Source organism: Crocodylus porosus, unplaced genomic scaffold (assembly GCF_001723895.1).
Source record: "Crocodylus porosus isolate Cpor-Errol unplaced genomic scaffold, CroPor_comp1, whole genome shotgun sequence".
NCBI classification, from domain to species: domain Eukaryota; kingdom Metazoa; phylum Chordata; order Crocodylia; family Crocodylidae; genus Crocodylus; species Crocodylus porosus.
In genome coordinates, this window is record NW_017728939.1 from 3710937 (window position 1) to 3720195 (window position 9259).

The window sequence follows — 9259 nt, forward strand, 5'->3', positions numbered from 1 at the left end:
ACACACACACACAAGCACACTCTTGTGTTAAAGAACACCAGATAGCACCAGGCACTAACTTGGTATCACGAGTTGGTGAAATCTCAGCCTACTGTATGTGCAGACTCCACACAGGAGCTAACTCGGCAGTTAAGGACAGAGGCAGACTGGCTGAGCTGGGAATGGGGCTTCAGGGAGCCAAGACCAGCCAGTGCTACCCTTCTGGGATGACCAGGTCTAGGAGTGCCTAGCAATTGTAACTATCCCAAAAGACACTCCTTAAAAAGGTTTGAATGACAATGACACCCAGTCAGGTAAGCAGCTCTCTTCAAAGTCAGGCACCTTAAGGTGTCCCACAGCACCCAGGGGAGTCACTAAATGAATCTCACCCCAGTCATATTAGTGTCACTAGATCTAAGTTTATATCTATTTATACCAATTGGGTCTCATTTATGGTTTTCAGAAAACTGCTTTTGAGCAGAGACTCGCCTCACTCAGACTCAACCCAGAAGCAAGCTGGAATTTGTAAGGAGCTGGCTTCAAATTAATGCTGTACACAACCTGGAAAAATTATTCCCTTTTCTATTAAGAGCTTCCATCCTGCCGCTGAGGAAATCCCCAAGCAGCACTGACCCCATCTGCCAGCTTGGAATCAGGCAGCTCACAGCCTGCAGATTGTATAAGGATGATCTGTACCATCCGGGAGAGGTTTACCTCCACGTCACAGACACGTGCATCTGCCAGAACATCAACAGTGCTGGGGAAAGTCACATTACACTGCAACGTGGCTGAAGAAGAGTGGGTCAACATTTGCCTTCATGTATTTGCATCACTACTGCTCCAGTTAATAGGGCTGCACAGACATAGTTCAGACAGCATCCGGGCCTATTTGATATTAATACATTCACTGATTAAAGATTTCTGCAGAGCACTTTCACTTAAGTTTTTAAATGCTAAGAGTGTTGCACCACTCTGAGATTTCTAGATAAAAAAAAAATATGAGAGAGCAAAGAACTTGAACATTCAAGACTTGGCTAGACAAAGCCCTGGCTGGGATGATCTAGTTGGGGTGGTCCTGCTTTGAGCAGGGGGTTGGACTGGATGACCTCCTTGAGGTCCCTGCCAGCCCTCATTTTCTATGATTCTGTGAATCAAAAGATCCTCACAAGCCAATGCCTGTAGTAAATACTTGGAGGCATTGATCCACTCAGCCCTTCCCTATGCCAAGCAGATCTGCATTCTGCAGAGGTCAGTATGGGTATCAGATTCACAGCCAGGCCACAGCGAGTTCATAGAGCTCCCACACCGATCACCCACTCATCTTAGCTGGGATGTGCTGGCTGTTGGAGAGCTGCTTCTGTGTCCATTAACATTTAATGCAACTAGCTGAACACCACTGACAAGATATCTAGTTTACACAGCAGTTGGTGGAACTGGATGGCTCCAAAGGCTGGTAATGACACAATCTGGCTCCAGTCAGCTATGGTCAAAAATTACTATCTAGTAGCTTATGTGAAAGCAGGCATAGATCACCTCTAATATAGTGGATTTATTTGTGCTTCTAGGATGCCTGGGTTCCTGATTTTACTTCACTACTTAGCCAGGGAAGCATTAGTTGCATATTAAATTGGTAAGCAAAAAGACATGCTAGTACCTAAAAGTGGTCTGGTTTGGAGAACCACTAGGGGGTTATATTCAACAAGAAATAAACCCACCAACTTAAGAAATCACTCCTCTCTCCAATTATCTATTTGGAAGCAGGAGCAGAGAGCATTTTAATAGGATTAATTTATTTAATTGAATGAAGCACAGGAGCTTTATTTTGTATTTTTAAAGTACTTTGAGATCTCCCCCAGATGAGAGAAGCAGTGTGCCACTTGGACTCATTCTTAGGGTTTGAAATAATCCTAATGGAATTAGATTTCTTGTCCCCTAAGCATCAAAGGCATGCACTGATCAAAAAACATGCACACTATCCCAGCTCCAGAAGTCCTCCATTCTCACGACTTGTACATTCAAGAAGCCCAGTTCTCTCTTATCTCTGCATCTTTAAGGCATGTTAGCCCTCAAAAATGGCCTCCCAAAGAATACCCAGCTGTAAACAGGGCTCTCCAGCTGGTTTAGAGCTGCTGTAATGTTTCTGTCTTATCCTCCTTCTCTTTATGCAACCCAGCATAAGGGACACAGCTGGAACAGAGGAGTCACATGAAGCAGAACCACTCAGAGCAAGGCTACCCTTGCTCCCGTCAGGAGCCAGACTACACAGAACACAATGGTGGCTTAATGCCAGCTTCACCTACCTCCATTCCTACAGTCTCCCCATGAGTTAATGGACTCAGATTTTATTTGGCACTTTCTCAATTCGATCTTGTGCTTGGGACAGGAGCCTATATGACCTGGCATGCAAAATAAAACATACATGCATGACTTGCTGTGGGATTTTCTCAGGGGTATCTGAGAGCACTAAAGACAAACACAACTAACTGGAACAAGGAAGAGCTCTGAAACCCTAGGCCTAGCCCTACACAGCTGGGAGTAGCTTTCAGTAGTAGTTTCAGCTACAGAATGGGGATGAATTAGTCATCATACACACACGCCCATTCTTCTGTGTGGCCACTGTACATCTTCCTTATTACAGTTCAGAAACCAGAGCTGGAAACGAACCCAGGAAGTCTAGTTAATTTTTGAGCAGCAACAATGGCAGACAGGATTTTCCAGGTCTCCAAGCTTGTTTGCATGTCTCAGATTATGTAAAGAATGGGCCCTCCATTGTAAGTGAAGCAGGCCTGCCTACTTACCTCCCAAAGCCAGCTGGCAAAGCTTGCACTGCTACCTTGATGGCTGTAAAAAAAACAGCAGTGCAGGTCTCGATGCTTTGTATCACAAGCTGCTGTTTCAATGTGCTGCCAGACGCTCTAAATTGCTATTACTATGACTAAGCAGCAGTTGCAATTAACTTGCAATGTATATTTACATTTATTGCTATTTAACTGATCCAAGATTGAGTCAAGAGTAATCTTATAACTACGGACTAATATAGGGATGCGAATTTTACTCTGTAATAGATGCCAAACTAACAGCCATGAAGAACTAGGCCTCTTATCTATGAACAAGGCAAAGGATACAGAAAGTATCAGGGCTTCTTCCACACCACCAATATGTATTGTGCCCTCTAGCCCTCTGGGACCACTTCTGTGGGTTGAACACCTATTCTGTCTCCATGGCCCAAGCAGCCTTTGGCTTTCCTGCTAAGACTGCCAATTAGTTGAGGCACAGGGGTGGGCTGTCAGGAGCCCACCCATCCACTAGGAAACAAAGCAGCAGCCAATAAGCTCATTTCACACACATCCCCAGAAAGCCATTACGTGATGAGCTCCATCGGTTATTACTGATGGACCCAGATTTAAACCAGCATCCCAAGTGTGAAAGACTCCTCAGCCCATTTTCAAAGCTCTGACTCCATGTCCCCTGGCACCGTATTTCTGTAGGAGTATGAGTCCTCTATGTTCATCTGCCTGAGATTTAATGAGGTGCCAAGTCCTGAAAGGAGACCAGATGTGCCCCTTGTATCCTCACTGTTCACGCTGCTGCTGTTTGGGGGACTTCTCTGCCATCTCAGCAGTTATGAGACGAGAGTGCCTGGGGGACGAATGCCCAACTGCTCCATACGAGCAGCTACTGTTCACAGCACAAGAGACTCAGGGGCCCTGATGTTTGCTGTCAAACAGTTAATTTTTCAGCTCATCCCATCAGCAGCCTCTAGTGGGGAAATAAGGCATGTAGACTTACATCCTCTAGTTCCCAAAGAGAAACACTAAGCTGGGCATGGGGACCACTTTGCAGTGGGGCAAAACCCCAGCAGACTTTACCATGCTGAGGCCCTCCCACCACCCATACCTCTGCTTTGCAGACAGAGCTCTCCATGGCTGCCAACACATACTTTCCTCTTCAGCCTTTCCTATATGTAGGAGTGTAGGGTCGTGCTTCAGTTCCTCTCACTGGAGCTGAGGATGCTGCTCAGCTCACAACCCCCAGGCAAAGTGGTGGGTAATTCTTATCAACTGCCCTCCTACTTGTCAGTCAAATGCCAGGCAGAGTGAGCAGAGTGCCTGGCAGTGGCGTTTGAAGCAGGTTGGCCTGCAGCAACAGGGACCCGAGAAGAGCCCTCACACCCGGAGGCCAAGGACCATGGGCAACCCTGCACGGGGGCAGCAGGCAGAGATTAGGAGACTCAGATTCTGCCCGCAAGTCAAAGGGGCAAAGAGAAAACCTGCCTCATGAAGAAAGCTGATCCTGGGCTCCCAAGGGGGTTCCTGGGGATGAGAGGGTGCATGCAGCTGAAAAGACCCATGGGGTCTCATGCACCTTTGGGGAATTTCTTTCAGATCCCATGAGCCGATTAGAAGCATGGTTTTATTTGGAGAAATATCTATGATAATGGCACATTCACACTCAAAGTGTGATGCTGTACTCACACACAGAGCTGATCTGGACTTAACTCAGAGACATTTTGATTGCCTTAGCCCTGCAGCCAGGATCCACTCCTCCCTCTTCATCAGCACCAGAAAAGTTTAAGGCTTTATCTGCACTGAGAGGCCTTGCCCCCAGATCCAGCCATTGAGAGCCGGCCCCCATGACAGACACACCCCTGTGAATTCCTTGCCATTTAATCTGTATGTCCAAAGTAGGTTTAACTGGTAAAGAGCACATTTCGTAGGCTGGTCAAACCCCACAGTACCTTTTTACAGGGAAAAGACTCACCATAAAGGGAGATGTGCAGGTTTGGTTAAGTGATCATTTAAGTTCCTGAATGCTTTGTTACCAAATCTTTCAACTTCTTCCTCCGCAGGCCCCACTCTGGTTGGGATGACATAGCCAGAATCAAAAGGCACCTTTTTTTATACAGAAGCAAGGAGGCCTATCTTCTAGCTTGCTTACAGCCCAGCATAGCTGGTTCCACACAAATGTCTATTTATTTTCTCTGGAAAATAGCTAGTCAGATAATACTTGCCAATCAGGGCATCAGCAGCTTCAAAAACAACATGTGATTGATTACATACAGTTTAAAATAAAGAAAAAAAGTCACTATGCAACAGAGCAGTCACTATCTCAGTTATCCTCCAAGTGATCTCTTCAGACCAGCCATGTGCTTATAACAAACACCAACACCTCAAGCTTCGGCCAATGCAGTGCAGCTAACGACTGCCTGAAGACAATTCCTATGGTTGTCTGCTAAACCCAAGAGGCAGCAGTTATCATAACATCACACTAGCAGCATTAGCAGGAATGAGAAGGCACTTTCATTCCAAGTCAATACTTTGAGGCATATTCTAAAAAGACTGGTGTTTGAGCTGAAGTTTCTGTTCACCGAGAGGTGCATTGGGGTGGGAAGAGGCATGATGGGGATTTGCAATGGAAAGAACTCATCCTCAAAGCATACTCATTATCTAAACATGGAGTGCTTGTGTAGGATGCCCAGATGGCTTTGGGTAACACATAGTTACAGTGCATATGTGGCATATACCCAGCCCTTTGCAAGGAATGCCAGAGAGCTGCCAAGCTGGAAACAAACTGGTTAAGGAGGAACTGTAGTCGAGTTAAATCAATGTCCAGCGTGCACAGGAGCAGGGTTATTTGTGTAACTGATACTGAATGGTGTTGTTTCGGTAGCCAAATACTGAAGTTAGTGAAGCAAAGCTCCCTTCTGCTCAACCCACCCATGGGCCTCAAATTTCAGTAGTCTTACCTTGATGCAGGAATATGCTGAGCTTGAACCTGCCTGGTGTACACACAGAGCAGGGCACAGATGAAGTAAAGGCCGGATAAAAAGCATACCAAGCAAAGCAAGGATCCTCAACCCTGCATCACTTAACACTGCTATGCACCTGTTAAATTACTCCCATCTAGCAGAAGAGAGCACGTAGCTATTGCCTCAGCTGAGGGAGTAAGAGGATTCATGACCCCATGGCTCTTCTAGACACATTTGTGCCCCCTTTTTAAACTTCGAACACTCACAAGCTGGGGAGGGAAAGTGTCAAAACCTGCAACTGTTCCATGTGAAGGGTTCTAGCTAGCGATTGCTAACCACAGCAGACAAGGCTATGGCTATGGCAAGCAATCTGGCACCCCCTGTGGCCCAGTGTAGGTAAAGGTAAGCAGCAATGCCATTTCAAACAAGCTCTCTTGTACCTACACATTCACCCTCTTTTCAGGAAGCAAATGATAGAAAGTTTCCCCACAGCCCCCTAGATCCCTGCTACACTGCAGCTTGGTGTTGACAGAAGACCCCATGCCACATGCACGTAACAGCACTTGGTTACAGCTGCTCTGGACACCCTAACTTTGCACTGCCTCACTTCTGCATGCGCAAAGTTGCAGTAATGGAGCAGGGGAGTGAACTGGGGGCGTGCTGCATGTCATCTTGTTTTACAAATCCTTCAGAACTTGGCAGAGTCAGCCTGCAAGCTTGGCAATGAATTCACTAGTGTTGGTTTATAAACACTGCCTGAAGAAACCCCATTGCAACTCCGGGGACCAGAGGTACGTGGATAATGGATACTGTGGGTCCCAAAAATCAGGGGTTGTTTTTAAATAAAGATTTGGGTGGGGGAACAAAATCTGATTGGAAGAGGAGACTTCTCCAATTCCAGCCCCTGAAAGCCACAAGCAGATATTTCACATACATCAGCCCCAGTGTAAGTCAATCCTCCATGGAGCTAAATGAGGCATCCTAGTGTCAATCCAGGACACACCCCTCCATGGCAATACAGCCCTAAAGATAGTTACCGTCTCCTAGAACAGTAGAGGCCAACCTTTTTAGCAGGGGTGCCACAAACCAGCTCAGCACACTTCCCCAGTGCCACCCTGATCCCCTTCATGATCTGCTCTGCTCTTTCTGTTGTGCCCTGTGTTCCCTAACCCATCTGCTGCTCTGCCTCCTGCTTCTTGCCGTGTGTTCCCTGCCTGATCTGATGCTTTTCTTTCTGCTCTATTTGCCACTGTGCTCCTGTCACCTCCCCAGCCACTGCCTGTGCCACTCGTGGCACCCCTGCTTCAAGCTGGCCACTCCTGCCCTAGATAGTCAGGAAGCAGCTTGGGCTCTGCAATGAGTTTCTTTCCCTCTTTCCCCAAGCGAGGGGGGTGGCAAGCATAGTGAAGCCAGCACAGAATTGAAAGGGGTAGGGAGAAGTCATCATTCAACAGGAGACTCTTCTGTCAGTTAATGAGCGGAGTTGTCAAGCTGTTAATGGAGTCCCGTGCAGTCCTGCTTAGCTGGGAAGAGAATAGCAGCAATGTAGGTCCATGAGGTTAGGGAGGTATAACAGGAAGAGGTGAGAGACGGCCTGGACAGAAAGGATATAGAGGAAGGAGGGCGGAGATGCAGCAGGCTGCACTGTTAGCAACATCAGTGTGAGACAATGGGGAGATGTGCTGAGAGACAAATCGGGTTTTGCAGAAGTTCAACAGAAGCAGCATTGAACTCAATAGCAAGACTGACTTTAATAGTGCAGGACTGATCTCTATAGCTTCGCATGCCGGCCAGTGTCTGAAGGATGGGGTCTCTCTTGCTACTGACAATGGGTGGGAGGCACCTTTCCCAGACCTCTGTAAGCAGCTGTTGACAAGAGGGCAAAACTGCCGGGTTCAATAACCTTCTCCAATGGCAAAAAAGCCAAAAGCACACAGAGGGTCCTTTCTGCTACATTCATCCACGCTCCTTCTAAAGAGAAAGAGGAAAATTATGCAGTAGCTGAAAAGAAGTTAGAGCAGAGCTGTCACGAGCCCAGGACACCCATACTTCAGAGGAAATCCGTGAGAATTTCAAGCACTCGACATCTTGAGGGGGCTGGAGACCCCGCATCTAAAAGGGTGGGCAAGCTGAAATCTGCGGAAAGCATTAATCCCGCGTTAAACACCGAGAGCATCCAGCTGGGGAGCGGAAAGGCACCTGAAGACGGCCCCTTCACCACCTGAGTGACAGAGAACAACACACGGTTTAAAACAAACCCAAACGAGCAAGCAAACCAGGGGCATTTATCGAGCCACCAGGTCCCGGCGGCATCCGGGCACAAACACGAGATAAGCGCCGTTCCCCCAAACCACCCTCTCCGGAGGTCACGTGACACCGGCTCCGCCTCCTCCGACCCAGGGCAAGTCGGTCACATTAGGTGAAGCTAAAAGGCACCGAAAGTGGTTTAACGGTACTTTTCCACACAGCCATTGCCGTGCTGGTCACAGAGGTGTCACACTAACACTTGTGTCACTGTCACACACACACACACTCCAAATGTAGATGTCTGTATCTATGGAGCTATGTGCGTGCACACACACACACACACACACACATAGATGGAGAGCCAGATAACAGACACGCATATAAACGCACATCTCTAGCCAGCTCTATACCTACATGCGCACGTGGGGGGTGCAGTCGCGCGTGTACACGTCCCTGTGCATGCAGCACACACGCGCCGGCTGCAATGGCGCAGTGTCCCCCGCCCCGCACCGAGGACCCGCAACGTGGCGCCGGGGGGATGCTCACGCCCGCGCCCCGGCCCGGCCCCGCGGTTACCTGTGTCAGCGCCGTGCGGGGGAGGGGCCACGCCCGGCTCGTGCCCTTTAAGAGACGCCGCTCCCCACTGACCGCGCTCAGCGCCTCCACCTGCGCCGCGCGGGCCCCGCCCCCTGACGTCACCTCGCACCCGCCCACCGCGGCGCCCATTGGTGTCCGGCGCCGCCCATCAGGGAGAAGGGGCAGGGCACCCGCCCGGCCACTGCAGTGGGCGGGGCGGGCAGGTGGGCGGTGACGTCACGGAGGCCTCGCCTGCCCCGGCTGTACTGCCCGGGCGGGGGGCGGGTCCTAGCGCCGACGCCGGGGCTGCATGAAGACCCCATTGACCCACGGGGGGTCGTCAGTGGTGATGGAGAAAGGCTCAGCTGCGGCTTTGGGGGGGTTGTCTTGATTGCAGCCGCTTTGATCTATGGACGTCGGCAGACAGGGGTCTTGGGGTCAAGGTGATCTCTTTTATTAGACCAGCTAGTTAGTACAGTGGTTCTTTGCAAGCTTTCAGGCACCGGTACCCTCCATTGGTCTAATACGAGAGCCCACCTTGATTCAGGGGCCCCTGTCTGCCCAAGCTGCAGTTTTGTGCTATGAGTCTACAGATGCTGCACTGCGGTGACGCCTCCGAGCCAATGGGATGCAGGATTTGCCCCTAAAACAAGTGGCCCATGCGGTTGGTGTCTCTCTTCCCGCCGGCCAAACTCCGCTTCTGGAGGA

General features: G+C 49.3%; 1 protein-coding gene across 1 annotated transcript in view; it reads right to left on the reverse strand.

The window, feature by feature from the left end:
• EPB41 (erythrocyte membrane protein band 4.1) overlaps positions 1-8651 on the reverse strand; it is a 152743-nt gene extending 144092 nt beyond the window's left edge. The window contains exon 1 of the mRNA XM_019547678.1: positions 8552-8651. The gene's annotated coding sequence lies outside the window, so the exon portion shown is untranslated. The remainder of the gene's footprint in view (positions 1-8551) is intronic.
• Between the last annotated feature and the right edge of the window lie 608 nt (positions 8652-9259).